The sequence below is a fragment of the Palaemon carinicauda genome, chromosome 23 (assembly GCF_036898095.1).
Source record: "Palaemon carinicauda isolate YSFRI2023 chromosome 23, ASM3689809v2, whole genome shotgun sequence".
NCBI classification, from domain to species: domain Eukaryota; kingdom Metazoa; phylum Arthropoda; class Malacostraca; order Decapoda; family Palaemonidae; genus Palaemon; species Palaemon carinicauda.
Genome location: NC_090747.1, coordinates 95,124,035 through 95,139,034, shown reverse-complemented (window position 1 = coordinate 95,139,034; position 15,000 = coordinate 95,124,035). Strand labels below are relative to the sequence as shown.

General features: G+C 34.1%; 1 protein-coding gene across 2 annotated transcripts in view; it reads right to left on the bottom strand.

The window, feature by feature from the left end:
• Positions 1-15,000, bottom strand: part of LOC137617259 (sex determination protein fruitless-like) — a 111,610-nt gene that overhangs the window by 82,233 nt on the left and 14,377 nt on the right. The window contains exon 1 of one of the 2 annotated variants that reach the window (XM_068347240.1): positions 14,167-14,187. The exons of the other annotated variant lie outside the window; for it this stretch is intronic. The gene's annotated coding sequence lies outside the window, so the exon portion shown is untranslated. Of the gene's footprint in view, positions 1-14,166; positions 14,188-15,000 lie in introns of those variants that run through there. 2 annotated transcript variants of the gene reach the window in all.

Here is a 15,000-nt window from a genome sequence, read left to right as displayed (position 1 = left end):
TTAGAACTGATTAAGAAATATATTCTGCGCTTTTAGGGCTGGTCAAAAATAGATTCTACGTATTGAGAGCTGGTTAAGAAATATATTCTGCGCTTTAAGGGCTGGTCAAAAATAGATTGTACGTATTGAGAGCTGGTTAAGAAATATATTCTGCGCTTTAAGGGCTGGTCAAAAATAGATTCTACGTATTGAGAGCTGGTTAAAATATATTCTGCGCTTTAAGGGCTGGTCAAAAATAGATTGTACGTATTGAGAGCTGGTTAAGAAATATATTCTGCGCTTTTAGGGCTGGTCAAAAATAGATTGTACGTATTGAGAGCTGGTTAAGAAATATATTCTGCGCTTTTAGGGCTGGTCAAAAAGAGATTCTACGTATTTAGAACTGATTAAGAAATATATTCTGCGCTTTAAGGGCTGGTCAAAAATAGATTGTACGTATTGAGAGCTGGTTAAGAAATATATTCTGCGCTTTTAGGGCTGGTCAAAAATAGATTCTACGTATTGAGAGCTGGTTAAGAAATATATTCTGCGCTTTTAGGGCTGGTCAAAAAGAGATTCTACGTATTTAGAACTGATTAAGAAATATATTCTGCGCTTTTAGGGCTGGTCAAAAATAGATTCTACGTATTGAGAGCTGGTTAAGAAATATATTCTGCGCTTTTAGGGCTGGTCAAAAATAGATTGTACGTATTGAGAGCTGGTTAAGAAATATATTCTGCGCTTTAAGGGCTGGTCAAAAATAGATTCTACGTATTGAGAGCTGGTTAAAATATATTCTGCGCTTTAAGGGCTGGTCAAAAATAGATTGTACGTATTGAGAGCTGGTTAAGAAATATATTCTGCGCTTTTAGGGCTGGTCAAAAATAGATTGTACGTATTGAGAGCTGGTTAAGAAATATATTCTGCGCTTTTAGGGCTGGTCAAAAAGAGATTCTACGTATTTAGAACTGATTAAGAAATATATTCTGCGCTTTAAGGGCTGGTCAAAAATAGATTGTACGTATTGAGAGCTGGTTAAGAAATATATTCTGCGCTTTTAGGGCTGGTCAAAAATAGATTCTACGTATTTAGAACTGATTAAGAAATATATTCTGCGCTTTTAGGGCTGGTCAAAAATAGATTGTACGTATTGAGAGCTGGTTAAGAAATATATTCTGCGCTTTAAGGGCTGGTCAAAAATAGATTGTACGTATTGAGAGCTGGTTAAGAAATATATTCTGCGCTTTTAGGGCTGGTCAAAAATAGATTGTACGTATTGAGAGCTGGTTAAGAAATATATTCTGCGCTTTTAGGGCTGGTCAAAAAGAGATTCTACGTATTTAGAACTGATTAAGAAATATATTCTGCGCTTTTAGGGCTGGTCAAAAATAGATTCTACGTATTGAGAGCTGGTTAAGAAATATATTCTGCGCTTTTAGGGCTGGTCAAAAATAGATTGTACGTATTGAGAGCTGGTTAAGAAATATATTCTGCGCTTTAAGGGCTGGTCAAAAATAGATTCTACGTATTGAGAGCTGGTTAAAATATATTCTGCGCTTTAAGGGCTGGTCAAAAATAGATTGTACGTATTGAGAGCTGGTTAAGAAATATATTCTGCGCTTTTAGGGCTGGTCAAAAATAGATTGTACGTATTGAGAGCTGGTTAAGAAATATATTCTGCGCTTTTAGGGCTGGTCAAAAAGAGATTCTACGTATTTAGAACTGATTAAGAAATATATTCTGCGCTTTTAGGGCTGGTCAAAAATAGATTCTACGTATTGAGAGCTGGTTAAGAAATATATTCTGCGCTTTTAGGGCTGGTCAAAAATAGATTGTACGTATTGAGAGCTGGTTAAGAAATATATTCTGCGCTTTAAGGGCTGGTCAAAAATAGATTCTACGTATTGAGAGCTGGTTAAAATATATTCTGCGCTTTAAGGGCTGGTCAAAAATAGATTGTACGTATTGAGAGCTGGTTAAGAAATATATTCTGCGCTTTTAGGGCTGGTCAAAAATAGATTGTACGTATTGAGAGCTGGTTAAGAAATATATTCTGCGCTTTAAGGGCTGGTCAAAAATAGATTGTACGTATTGAGAGCTGGTTAAGAAATATATTCTGCGCTTTTAGGGCTGGTCAAAAAGAGATTCTACGTATTTAGAACTGATTAAGAAATATATTCTGCGCTTTTAGGGCTGGTCAAAAATAGATTCTACGTATTTAGAACTGATTAAGAAATATATTCTGCGCTTTAAGGGCTGGTCAAAAATAGATTGTACGTATTGAGAGCTGGTTAAGAAATATATTCTGCGCTTTAAGGGCTGGTCAAAAATAGATTCTACGTATTGAGAGCTGGTTAAAATATATTCTGCGCTTTAAGGGCTGGTCAAAAATAGATTGTACGTATTGAGAGCTGGTTAAGAAATATATTCTGCGCTTTTAGGGCTGGTCAAAAATAGATTGTACGTATTGAGAGCTGGTTAAGAAATATATTCTGCGCTTTAAGGGCTGGTCAAAAATAGATTGTACGTATTGAGAGCTGGTTAAGAAATATATTCTGCGCTTTTAGGGCTGGTCAAAAAGAGATTCTACGTATTTAGAACTGATTAAGAAATATATTCTGCGCTTTTAGGGCTGGTCAAAAATAGATTCTACGTATTGAGAGCTGGTTAAGAAATATATTCTGCGCTTTTAGGGCTGGTCAAAAATAGATTGTACGTATTGAGAGCTGGTTAAGAAATATATTCTGCGCTTTAAGGGCTGGTCAAAAATAGATTCTACGTATTGAGAGCTGGTTAAAATATATTCTGCGCTTTAAGGGCTGGTCAAAAATAGATTGTACGTATTGAGAGCTGGTTAAGAAATATATTCTGCGCTTTTAGGGCTGGTCAAAAATAGATTGTACGTATTGAGAGCTGGTTAAGAAATATATTCTGCGCTTTTAGGGCTGGTCAAAAATAGATTGTACGTATTGAGAGCTGGTTAAGAAATATATTCTGCGCTTTTAGGGCTGGTCAAAAAGAGATTCTACGTATTTAGAACTGATTAAGAAATATATTCTGCGCTTTTAGGGCTGGTCAAAAATAGATTCTACGTATTGAGAGCTGGTTAAGAAATATATTCTGCGCTTTTAGGGCTGGTCAAAAATAGATTGTACGTATTGAGAGCTGGTTAAGAAATATATTCTGCGCTTTTAGGGCTGGTCAAAAATAGATTCTACGTATTGAGAGCTGGTTAAGAAATATATTCTGCGCTTTTAGGGCTGGTCAAAAATAGATTCTACGTATTGAGAGCTGTTTATAAATATATCATGCGTCTTTAGGGCTCGTCATAAAAATTGATTCTTTGTATTGAGAGCTGGTTAAAAATATACTTTGCGTTTTCAGAACTGAGTAGAAATAAATTCTTTTTTAAAGCTGGTTAAATATAATTTCTGCGTTTTGAGAGCTGGTCAAAAATTTATTCTGCATGTTGGGGGCTTGCCAAAAATAAATTATGCATTTTGAAGGTTATCCTTATTTATTTTTTACGTTTTTAAAGCTAGTCGAAAACAAATTTAAAAGCTAGTCGAAAACAAGAATAAATCATATCCTTTTAGATGTGGACAAAAATGCATTTTGAGTTTTGTTAGCTTTTCAAAATCTTATTTTGAATTTTGACGGCTAGTAAAAGAAGTTCTGGGTTTTGAGAACTGGTCAAAAATGAATTTCACATTATGGGGGCAGATAAGAAATAAACTATGTTTTGAGAATTGGCCAAAAATAAATTCTGACTTGAGGGTAGGTCAAAAACAAATTTTGTGTATTAAGACCTGGTTAGAAATAAATTATGCATATTGAAGGCCAATAAAAAATTATGTATCTTGAAGGCCAGTCAAAAACAAATTGTGTGCTTTTAGAGTTAGTAGAAAATACATTTTGAAGTTTTAATATACACTCTGTGTTTTGAGAACAGGTCAGAAATAAATCCTGCCTTTTAATATTTGGCCAAAAATAAATTCAGCATTTTGAGGGGCTGGTCAGAAATTAAATCTGCGTTTTGAGGGTAGGTCAAAAATAAGAAATAAATTTTGCACTTTCGGAGCAGGTAAAAAATCTGTTTCTTTTAGAGCAGGTCAAAAATAAAATCAGAGTTTTCAGAGCTGGTCAAAAATAAATTCATAGTTTTAGGAAGAGGTAAACAAAAAGGCAAACCGCGTTTTAAGGGCTAATAAAAGATAATTCGGCCTATTGAGAACTGGTCAAAATTATTTTAGAGCTGAATAAAAATACAATCCTAATTTTAGGAGCTAGTCAAAATTATATTCGTTTTTTGTCTGAAAGAAAATAGTCCGGTGAAAAATGCAGTTTCCATTTCCAGATCTCGTTAAAAAAAATTTAAGTTTCATGTACGTTTTTTTGTTAAAAAAAAAAAGAAAAAAAAAAGGAGAAGAATATGTTGTTAACAAAATAAATACCTCTTTCAGAAGTAGAATGAATACAGTTTTTTAATTCTGAAGCTGTTATGTAATTATTAATAGTATAATGAAAGAGTGTGCCACGATTAACGTGACAACGTTTTTAGACTTTCATAAGACTGTCTCTAAGAAAATCTAAGTCAAGCTAAAGAAGTTGAATGGCTAAGCGGAAGAAGAAAGAATAGAAAACAAAAAGCAACACAGCTGAGACCATGAATTAATGCTAATGGAAATAGAAATAAAAATTAGTAACCAGAGCTAAGGAAAGAATAATGATGGGAATAACACTAAGAGACAGAAAAGAGCAACGTGGAAGGAGATGATAAATGGAGAAGTATTGATTTGAAAGCTCAATATAGAGACAACTGGCGAAACCTAACTGAGGCCCTTTGCGTCAAGAGGCGTAGGAGGAGGAGATGATGATGATGATGGTTCACCATGCCAACGCCACCGTATGCTGTATCTCCCTACGACTCCATTGCTGGCCAAAGGGCCTTCGTTTCAGAGATTTAAGAAAACTCGTTGTTCTTGAGCAATGTATTTTTTTTTCCCCAGAATTGCAGAATATTAATTCAACTTTATTTTACAGGATTCTTTTCTGGTTGTTTCATCATTAATGTGCTTAGACCGCTTGTAATAAAAGATATTGACATGTTATATAACTTTCGAATATTTCAGGTAATCTTTATAATATCATCTCAAATATAAAAGCAATTTTGAAATGCAATTATACTTCAACAAATTTCAAAATACTTTAGAACCAAATAAGCTCATGCAATTTTAGATTATTACCATTTCTTCAAATCTACAAATACGAAGAATGATAATAATTGATAATGATTTAGTTTTGAGAGATATTTAGTTTTTTTTTCATTATTTGTAATGAATGTGTTTCTTCTCTATTATGCAAACGTATTATGCTTATCTATTATCTAACAAAATTGCGTTTAAAGGATTTTTAAGTCTATGCATTTACAAATTTTTAAATAATCTCTCACATTTTACAATTCATAGATTCTCGATTTTTTTTCGATGAAATAATAAATTTATCTAATAATGGGTCTCATAATTTCATGAACTTGAAAGAGTAAATGAAAATTTCTAAAAAGAAGATGAAAGGTAAAAGAATATTTTAAGAGCTAAAATAAAGAGAAAATTATTATTCCTAAAGGGAAAAGGAAGAGCAAACGAATATATCTGAGGGATAAATGACTCATAATTGGCAATATCAAAGACTACATTGCTTTGGTATTGTTCTCTTACATAGCAACACTGTTAGATAAGACATGGGTACCACAGTTCCCGCCAGCAAATATACAATATGATTTAATTTGCATGCATGGGAATTTATATACGTGATTATCCACTCGTGTTTATCCACTCGTGTTTATCCACTCTTGCTTGAGGGTACACTCGGGTACAATATTCTATCTTATTTCTCGTCCTCTTGTTTTGTAAAGTTTTCATAGTTTATATGGGAAATATTTATTCGAATTTTGTAACTTGTTTCCTTTCCTCACTAGGCTATTTTCCCTGTTGAGGCCCCTGGGCTTATAGCATCCTATTTTTTCAACTAGGGTTGTAGCTTAGCAAGTAGTAGTAATAATAATAATAATAATAATAATAATAATAATAATGATAATAATAATAATCATAATAATAATACACATATAACTACTTATAGTGTACTTATCACCTTTTTACAAATATATATTCATCTATGGACATTAAAGACCTAGCGAGAGCTTGCATACAATGAAAGTCTAACTCGTATACTTTTTTATAACCTGTTAATCGAATTTTGCCCGACGGGTTTTTCTGGGTTAATCTGTACCAATGAAACTTACTTGCACGATTTCATCTGAGAGAGAGAGAGAGAGAGAGAGAGAGAGAGAGAGAGAGAGAGAGAGAGAGAGAGAGAGAGAGAGAGAGAGAGAGAGAGAGAGAAGGATTCCAGTTCAAAATAGTCAAAAATTTCAACTTTGATTCTGGAAAACACTATATAATTCCCCCATTTGAGTATGTATCCATTCAATAGATTTCATATGTACAAACCCAGCTTTAAATTATAGGGTTATAATAAAATTTAGAAAAATATGAATCTAAATAATAATAGATTATGTTAAAGGTTCTAAAACATAAATTTAAATCGGTCTTTGAGGATTTCCTTTTTAAAACTCCAAAGAAAAGTGATATAGTATCATTGACATTTTTCAGTCCTAAATAAAATCAATGTTGTAGATATTTACATTTTATAAATCTGTATAAAATTCAGCAATTGGTTCATTTTTATTTTATAACAACCATCAGTTCATTAAGTATTTCCAAATTATGCTATGAATAAAATTAACGGAAAGTTTTCTCCTGAAGACGAGGCAGCCCAGAAAACCCGGCAACAAGTCCACAGACGAATCAGGACGAGCTAAAACAAGTGACCCCAATTTAACAGAAAACAACAAACATATAAAGATAAAAACCAGATAAGAGAGTAGATACGAACAAAATACATCCCCCCCCAGAAATGCCGCGTTAGTGGCGAACGAACAATAGAAGAAGAAAAGAATTCGTTCCAGAAATGTCTGGAACCTATCATCCAGACATCGACTTTGTTAAAGTGGGTTCTTCCAGTTGGAATGGGTCGGCTGGGAAGGCTAACATGAACGGCAGAAGGTGAAAGTGACAAAGCCAGCCCCCTAACCGGTCCTCCTCAAATCGTGTGCCCCATGCCCAGCTCTCGCTTTGGGACAATGGTAAGGTCAGGTCACATTATCTAGGTCATGACCTGACCACAGGACAGGATCATATAATGCCCGGAATGTGTAATCGTAAATCACACTTTCAACCATGGGAATTGATGCATAAAATTGTCATTAAAATCTCTATTAATTTATCTATTATTCTCAACATTTAATGTTGGGCATATAAAAAGAATAAAATGATAGATGGTGCACAATCCTTAAATAAACTTAGCAAATGCAAGGTTATGATTACATATAAAAGCAAATGATTATTTAAAACAGTTCAACAATGTAGGCCTACTGCCCTACAGTTCATTTGTACACATGGGAAAACATTTATAGGTGAACTGCTAAAGCCTGGCAAATATGTATTCGAGAGCCAGATAAAGAGATGAAAGAATGAAAAGAAAAGTCAGAGAGAGAGAGAGAGAGAGAGAGAGAGAGAGAGAGAGAGAGAGAGAGAGAGAGAGAGAGAGAGAGAGAGAGAGAGAGTTACTTTACAGTAGGAGAATAGAGGCCAAATCGTGATTGGTTAATTTTGACTCCAAGTTGTAAGAAACCTCTACCAGTGCCTTGGGCTCTCTGGCATAAGAACAAGTCACGTGACGGTTATCATAACAAGGCCAGTGGCGTCTGGGTTCCAACGGTAGAGTAAAAACTTGAATTAGGGGATTTTGGATGGTTAAATATTTCTCTCAAGATTTTGATATGAAAATTTGTCCGTTACGAATCACTACCCTTGTCATATCACGCCTCTCTCTCTCTCTCTCTCCTCCTCTCTCTCTCTCTCTCTCTCTCTCTCTCTCTCTCTCAAGTTATTGCCTATATCAGCAGGTGGTTGAAGTATGGAACTGTATACTGGACCGTACTTGGATTGGTATGATTGCAGATAAAGATATACACATGTTAATGGTTGTATAGCACTGATAAAAAAAAAAAAAAAAAAAAAAAAAAAAAAAAAAAAATTGGAACATATCAAGTTTAAAGTAATTATCATACTATAGAAGCCACAGTGCATACCCCTATATTATGTTCTTTTGTGCAACAACAGTCTACGGGTAAGTAACTCCACGTTGTAGGCTTGTCGTCGTTCAGCCCATGGCCAGTTTCTCTCAGCAGTGGCCTTTCCCATGAGTATATAAAGAATTAAAGAACGCAATGTCTAAGCGCTCCCATATTTTGCTGTTATCTTTAATGTTAATGTTAATGTTCATATTATTATTATTATTATTATTATTATTATTATTATTATTATTATTGGCTATAAATATACAACACATATCTATATCATTTGTGGTACATTGCCACCAGGAGAACACTAATACGGTATTAAAGTTGGTATATGTTAGATGAATTTATTATTATTATTATTATTATTATTATTATTATTATTATTATTATTATTATTATTATCATTCATGTATTTCATGGTAACTAATCTCTTAATGCCCCATCAACTAACGTACCGAGGGGTGGGGAGACCTTCACCCGTTTCTTGAAAAAAAGAAAAGTGAATGAGGTATCAGGTCACAAGTCAATACAGGTGGGTTGCAACCTGATGGAAAAGATATAAAGTTAGCAACAGCATTAAGAAAAAAAAAAAAAAACTTGCTAAGTACAAGAAGGTTAACGTCTTTAAGTACCACTCCTATGAAATGAAAAGGACCCTGGTTGACATATATATATATATATATATATAGATAGATAGATAGATAGATATACATACACATATATATAAGATTATGTAATGTAATACATATATACACACAGCCACACGCACACTATACACATTATATACTGTATATATACTGTATATATATACATATATATACATATATATATATATATATATGTGTGTGTGTGTGTGTGTGTATATGTATATGTACATAAGGCTCATTACGTGTCAGCTGTCGTGATTTCTTTGCTTATACATGTGTATATATATATATATATATATATACTGTATATCCACACACACACACAGAGACACACACACAGACACACACACACACACTATATATATATATATATATATATTATTATATATATGTATGTGTGTGTGTGTGTTGTGTGTTTGTATATACGTGAGTTGTCTCTTGTAATTATAAGCCTACATATAAATTGAGACAGGTAGCAAAGAATTTTGGGTAAAGTATAGAACCAAAAGATCTCTGTATACATGTAATGGCATGGTTATTTCATTCCTCTCGACTTAACTTCATCATCATGGCTGAAGCAATTACAAGAGGAATGATACATTCCAATCACTTATAAATATGAAGATATGATATCACATTCATTCGGTCTTATTTTACTTTCATCGACTCATTGGGGAACTGGTCACCTTCAAGGTTCTTTCATACGTACGCTGACATGCAGAAATAGTTTGGTGACTCTTTATTTTAATATATATATATATATATATATATATTTATATATATATATATATATATATATAAATATATATATATATATATATATATATAAATTAGATATATATATATATATATATATATAGTGTACGTGACCCGTCAAAAATGACGGATTAATATTTAAATAGATAAGCACGCAGATTCAACCAATCCCACCCAGCCTTCCCCCTTTCCAAACTACAACCCCTTTCACCATGGTATGACTACTCCCTCTCCCCCTACCCGAGGGACGAGGAGATTCTATACACACACACACACCACACACACATATATATATATATATATACATGTGTGTGTATTATATATACATATGTGTGTGTATTATATATATATGTATATATATATACATATATATATATATATATATATAGGGAAATGGTCACTTTTCACCTAACACGTATGCATTTTCGATAGTTACAATGCACCGTCTATTCCTCGAATCTTTATCTTATACTTTGGACCCAAACGGTATGACTTTATATGGATCTTGGCTTTGTAATGACCAGTACATCCATAAACGTGTAAATTCCCAGAAGTTAAGAGAGCACTGGGTTTATTACATTCACACACACGCACACACACGCACATATATATATATATATATATGTGTGTGTGTGTGTGTTTATATATATATATATTATGTGTGTGTGTGTATATATGTATAAATATATATATAAATATATATATATATATATATATGTATATATATATATAAATATATATATGTATATATATAAATATATATATATAAATATATATATATATATATATATATAAATATATATATATATATATATATATATACACAAACAAAAGTATAACATTTTCAAAACATCCCGACCTGAAAACATATGCCACTTGCGTAAGCAACCTAAATCTCAAATGTATATTTAGAAACAACAAACTTACAATACTAAATAAATAAACGAATAAAAAAAACCTTTTTTCAACAGGGCACGAAGAAATTGAAAGCACGACAGCTGAAGCTGGCAATAGCATGCAATGAATAATGCAACGCATGATGTGTTCTACGCAACCTGCACACGAAGTCATCTGGGATGGAGACTGGAAGCGGGAGGGGTAAAGGAAGGTGAACCACGGAGGCAAAAAAAAAAAAAAAAAAAAAAAAAAAAAAAATTGGTAACTCATCCTGTAAAAAGAAATGAAAAGAAGGAAAAGGTAGTAATGTGAACGACGTAAGTAGGCCAGGCAGAATGTCAATGAGGAATTGTTCTGGTGTTTTATTTTTGTTATTCATATTAAAACATTTCAATTATTTTAAATTTACTACTGCGTACTTGTATTTAGATGTATTTTCTTCAAAATCTATTTTCCCTGTTGGGGCCCCTGGGCTTATAGCATCCTGCTTTGCCAACTAGGGTTGTTGTAGCTTAGCAAGTAGTAATAATAATAATAATAATAATACAGTAATAATAATAATTTGTCCTTGGGTCATACCCCACATGTCCACCAACTTCCGTTGAAATTGGTTCTAGTTTTTTTTTTGCGAATTGTTATTCATAAACAAAACTTAAATAAAAGTATTATTCTCGATTCAAAGTCTAAAATACTTTTCTTTGCCGTACGGACACTCCATAACAATCACCTGACCTCTGCAACCCAACCCAGTTGTTGTACAAAGGAATCTAACCTATGACCGGCCCAGGCGTCACCTCCGAACCGAGACCCATTTTGGCTTATAGCACATCGTCTTGTCAGGTAGATTAAGAAAGTAATCCCTGGGAAAAATGAATAACTTTCTCGAGTCACCGTAAACAGATACATATGTAAAACGTAGAAGAGGACTGCGTGTTTTTGCATGCGCATTAAATGCACTTAACATTGTGTGCGTGTGGGCATACAACTGCGTGCAAACGTACGTGCGTGGGGGTGTGGGCATTTTGGGGCCTGAGTCAGTAACTTGTCGGCCTCGGTTCCTCACGATCTGCCACAAATTTCTACCACCCCTCCTCTATCGATATTCGCGGGCGCGCGCGCAGGCGCGTAAATATGTGTGCTTAATACAACTTCCCTTTCAAATGGCCTGTTTATTTTCATTTACCTCCGTTACGCATCTTAGCTACACTCTTCTTTTTCTTTCTTGTACTTGGAACGGAGATGGACGCCAGGTCTGTGACGTCACAACTAGATTCTCTCCATTAGATGGCCCCTCTCCCAACCCCTCAACACCACCCATACCTCTCTCCCAGTACCAGATGCCCTTCTCGCTCTGTCCGGTTTAGTAATTGGAATGACACTGAGAACTGGAAACTGAGGAGCTGGAAAGAAGGGCAAAGAAGAGAAACGATCTCTGTGCCTCTTACACACAGAGTCATGCCCCTTCCTGGAGAGAGAGAGAGAGAGAGAGAGAGAGAGAGAGAGAGAGAGAAAGGCTAACTGACATGGAAAGGGAAATTTCGATAGAGGTTTGTTTCGTCATTAAACTAGAGAGGGAAATACATTAGAGGCAGGTTTTCCAACAAGTTTGACGTGATGCTGTCATAAGAAGACGAATTGTTGGATTACTCTTTTTTTAAAGAAAAAAAAAATAAAATTGCAGCTATAATCGAAGAATACAAATCGTGAATGGGCATTCAACATAGCAAAAATATATATATATATTTTATTCGATCGATTTTAAAGGTGTGATTCTCTTCTAAGTACTTGAAACAGGAAATTACGTGTGACATGAAATATACAGCTTATATTTTTATAACATATTTGTGTTGATTAATCATTATAACTGACATTTTACCTTTAAACTTAATTTTATATTTTTTTTGTCTTTTAAAGTTAGATAAACTTATCTTATTCTTGACTAAAAATAAGTACACGTGTAAAAAGTTTCCCATCAGCGTCACCCCTCTAAGATAACAAAAAAAAAAAAAAAAAAAAAAAAAAAAAAAACTCTCCTAAACTTTCCCTCTCATTCTTACTTTCGCTTTTTTAATAGCTGAAGAAAGTATCGCTCTTTCTCTCACTCTCAATTATTAGGATGATTTTTTTTCTATAATAAATCAGACAAAAGTGGAATAACTATCTGGTTGTCCTTATAGGATTACATGATATTGGTCTGTTTGTTCATTAACACACCCCAAATCAAAGTCTTTACATTCAAATTACTTTTAACTTTGACGGACTTACGCTCCATAATGTCTTATAAGGCAAAAAGCGCTTTGTTCACGAACACACACATATATACACACATGTATAAATTATATATATATATATATATATATATGTGTGTGTGTGTGTGTGTGTGTATGTGTGTGTGCGTGTAATGTACAAATATTTCCCTATATTTCCATACATGTATATATACATACATATACAAATTTACACCTCCCAATTATATATATATATATATAGAGAGAGAGAGAGAGAGAGAGAGAGAGAGAGAGAGAGAGAGAGAGAGAGAGAGAGAGAGAGAGAGAGAGATTTTCCTTCTCTTTTTGCCAACGACTGGTACTCCGTCAACGTGGCATCAGAGGGCGTTGGTTGATTGGTCGAATTGGTTCAAGGATAGAGAAAAGAGCAATACTTGATATGACTAAAAAAAAAATTAGGTGTTAAAGAAGACCAAAGAAAAAGGGGTATGATTAGTATGTTAATATATCAAAATGGGTATTTTAAGATGTTAATTGTTAAACATTGTAATTGTTAGATATTGTAATTGTTAAACATTGTAATTGTTATATATTGTAACTGCATGGCAACAGAATGTCAAAAAAAATATATGTTCAATTTTCTTGCTGGAGAAGTTGTACGAATAATGAGATTTGTGTTGAAAAGAGTTTTCTTTTGTATATTTGGATTTTTGTATTTTTAACACTTGTTTGAATAAATAATTTTGCATTTCGAATAATTGTCCTTTCTAATATAATAACCTTCTTTCGAACAATATTCCATTCGCAAAGATGCTTTTCGAATAATTGTGTTCGAACAATTTTCCATTCAAAAAGATGTTTTTCGAATAATTGTTTTCGAATAATTGTTTTCGATTAGCCGTTTTCGAACAATGTTCACATAATCGAATAGACAGTTATTACATGAAGAAGGATGTATCTAATCAGCGTGTAAATAACTGTACAATAGTCATAAGAAAAGAGAGAGAGAGAGAGAGAGAGAGAGAGAGAGAGAGAGAGAGAGAGAGAGAGAGAGAGAGACTATTTGATAAAATAAACGGATAATATGTTGACCAATATACCTATAAGGTATATAACTAACGCGAAAATATAATTAATAATATGAATAAAAGATGAATTATGAGAAATTAATTGCCTGAAAACATAAAGACACATGAGAAAGTTAAAATCAGAAACCCAAGATCAAGAAAATATCTGAAGATAAGATTTCAAGAGTCAAGACACAAGTGGATAAGCTTACATGTAAGATAAAGATACAGAAACTTTACAAGAATGAGCAAATATTCCGGTTTTAGAGAGAGAGAGAGAGAGAGAGAGAGAGAGAGAGAGAGAGAGAGAGAGAGAGAGAGAGAGAGAGAGAGAGAGAGAGAGAGTTCTATGTTTGGAAAATGACTAAGAAAAACATATACATACGTACCGTTAGGTACACAAAGACAGATAAATACGCCGATGTAAAAACGACGCAGACTGAAGCACCGATAAAGATGTAATAAAAGTGACAGTGAGCGCGTGCGTTCGTTCGTTCGACGGTGAACTGGTGGTGCTGGCGGTGGTAGAGGTCTTTGATTGGGAGGAGTCGAAGAGAGGAGAAAACAGCGGAGACCTTGACACAGTGGTTGGTTTCTGAGTGGGTGCCAGTTTTTACCGGCCACCCCTCCCCTCCCCCACAGCCCCCCTAGGGCTCCCCTTCAACTGAGAAACCTGCGAGAGCGCCCCCAATGCAATGACCATACCTTTTTGGGGGTCAAGTCCCGCCTGGCCTGCTGCCCCTCTACCTGGGAGCTGACGGGGCAGGTGGCCCAGTTGATGGTATTTGGCGCTGCTGTGCTTGTTCGCGAGTGCAGCTGCTTGGACGGTTTGTAAGGGGGTGGGGGTGGGGTAGGGGATGTTTAGTCAAGAGATTAGCCAACATAATTAAATTAGCCAATATAATTTTTCTATTGTTAGTTCACTTTTTTCTCTTTTTCGAAAGGCAGGGGCCTATGCATTTTCAACAACTTTTCAAGGAAAAATGGAGGCAACAGTTTGCCTGACTGAAATAAAACAGATGTATGTATGTATGTATGTATGTATGTATGTATGTATGTACAGTTGCACCCTTAAGTGTACATCTTGTTGACTCGAGAATATTCTGATATACAAGTCTACAATGGATATAATCGCAAGTATAATCGCAAGTTTATTTGTTACCACATAACCGTACATCATTACTATTATAAAAAATGAGATTTTCATTAACAAATATCTAAAG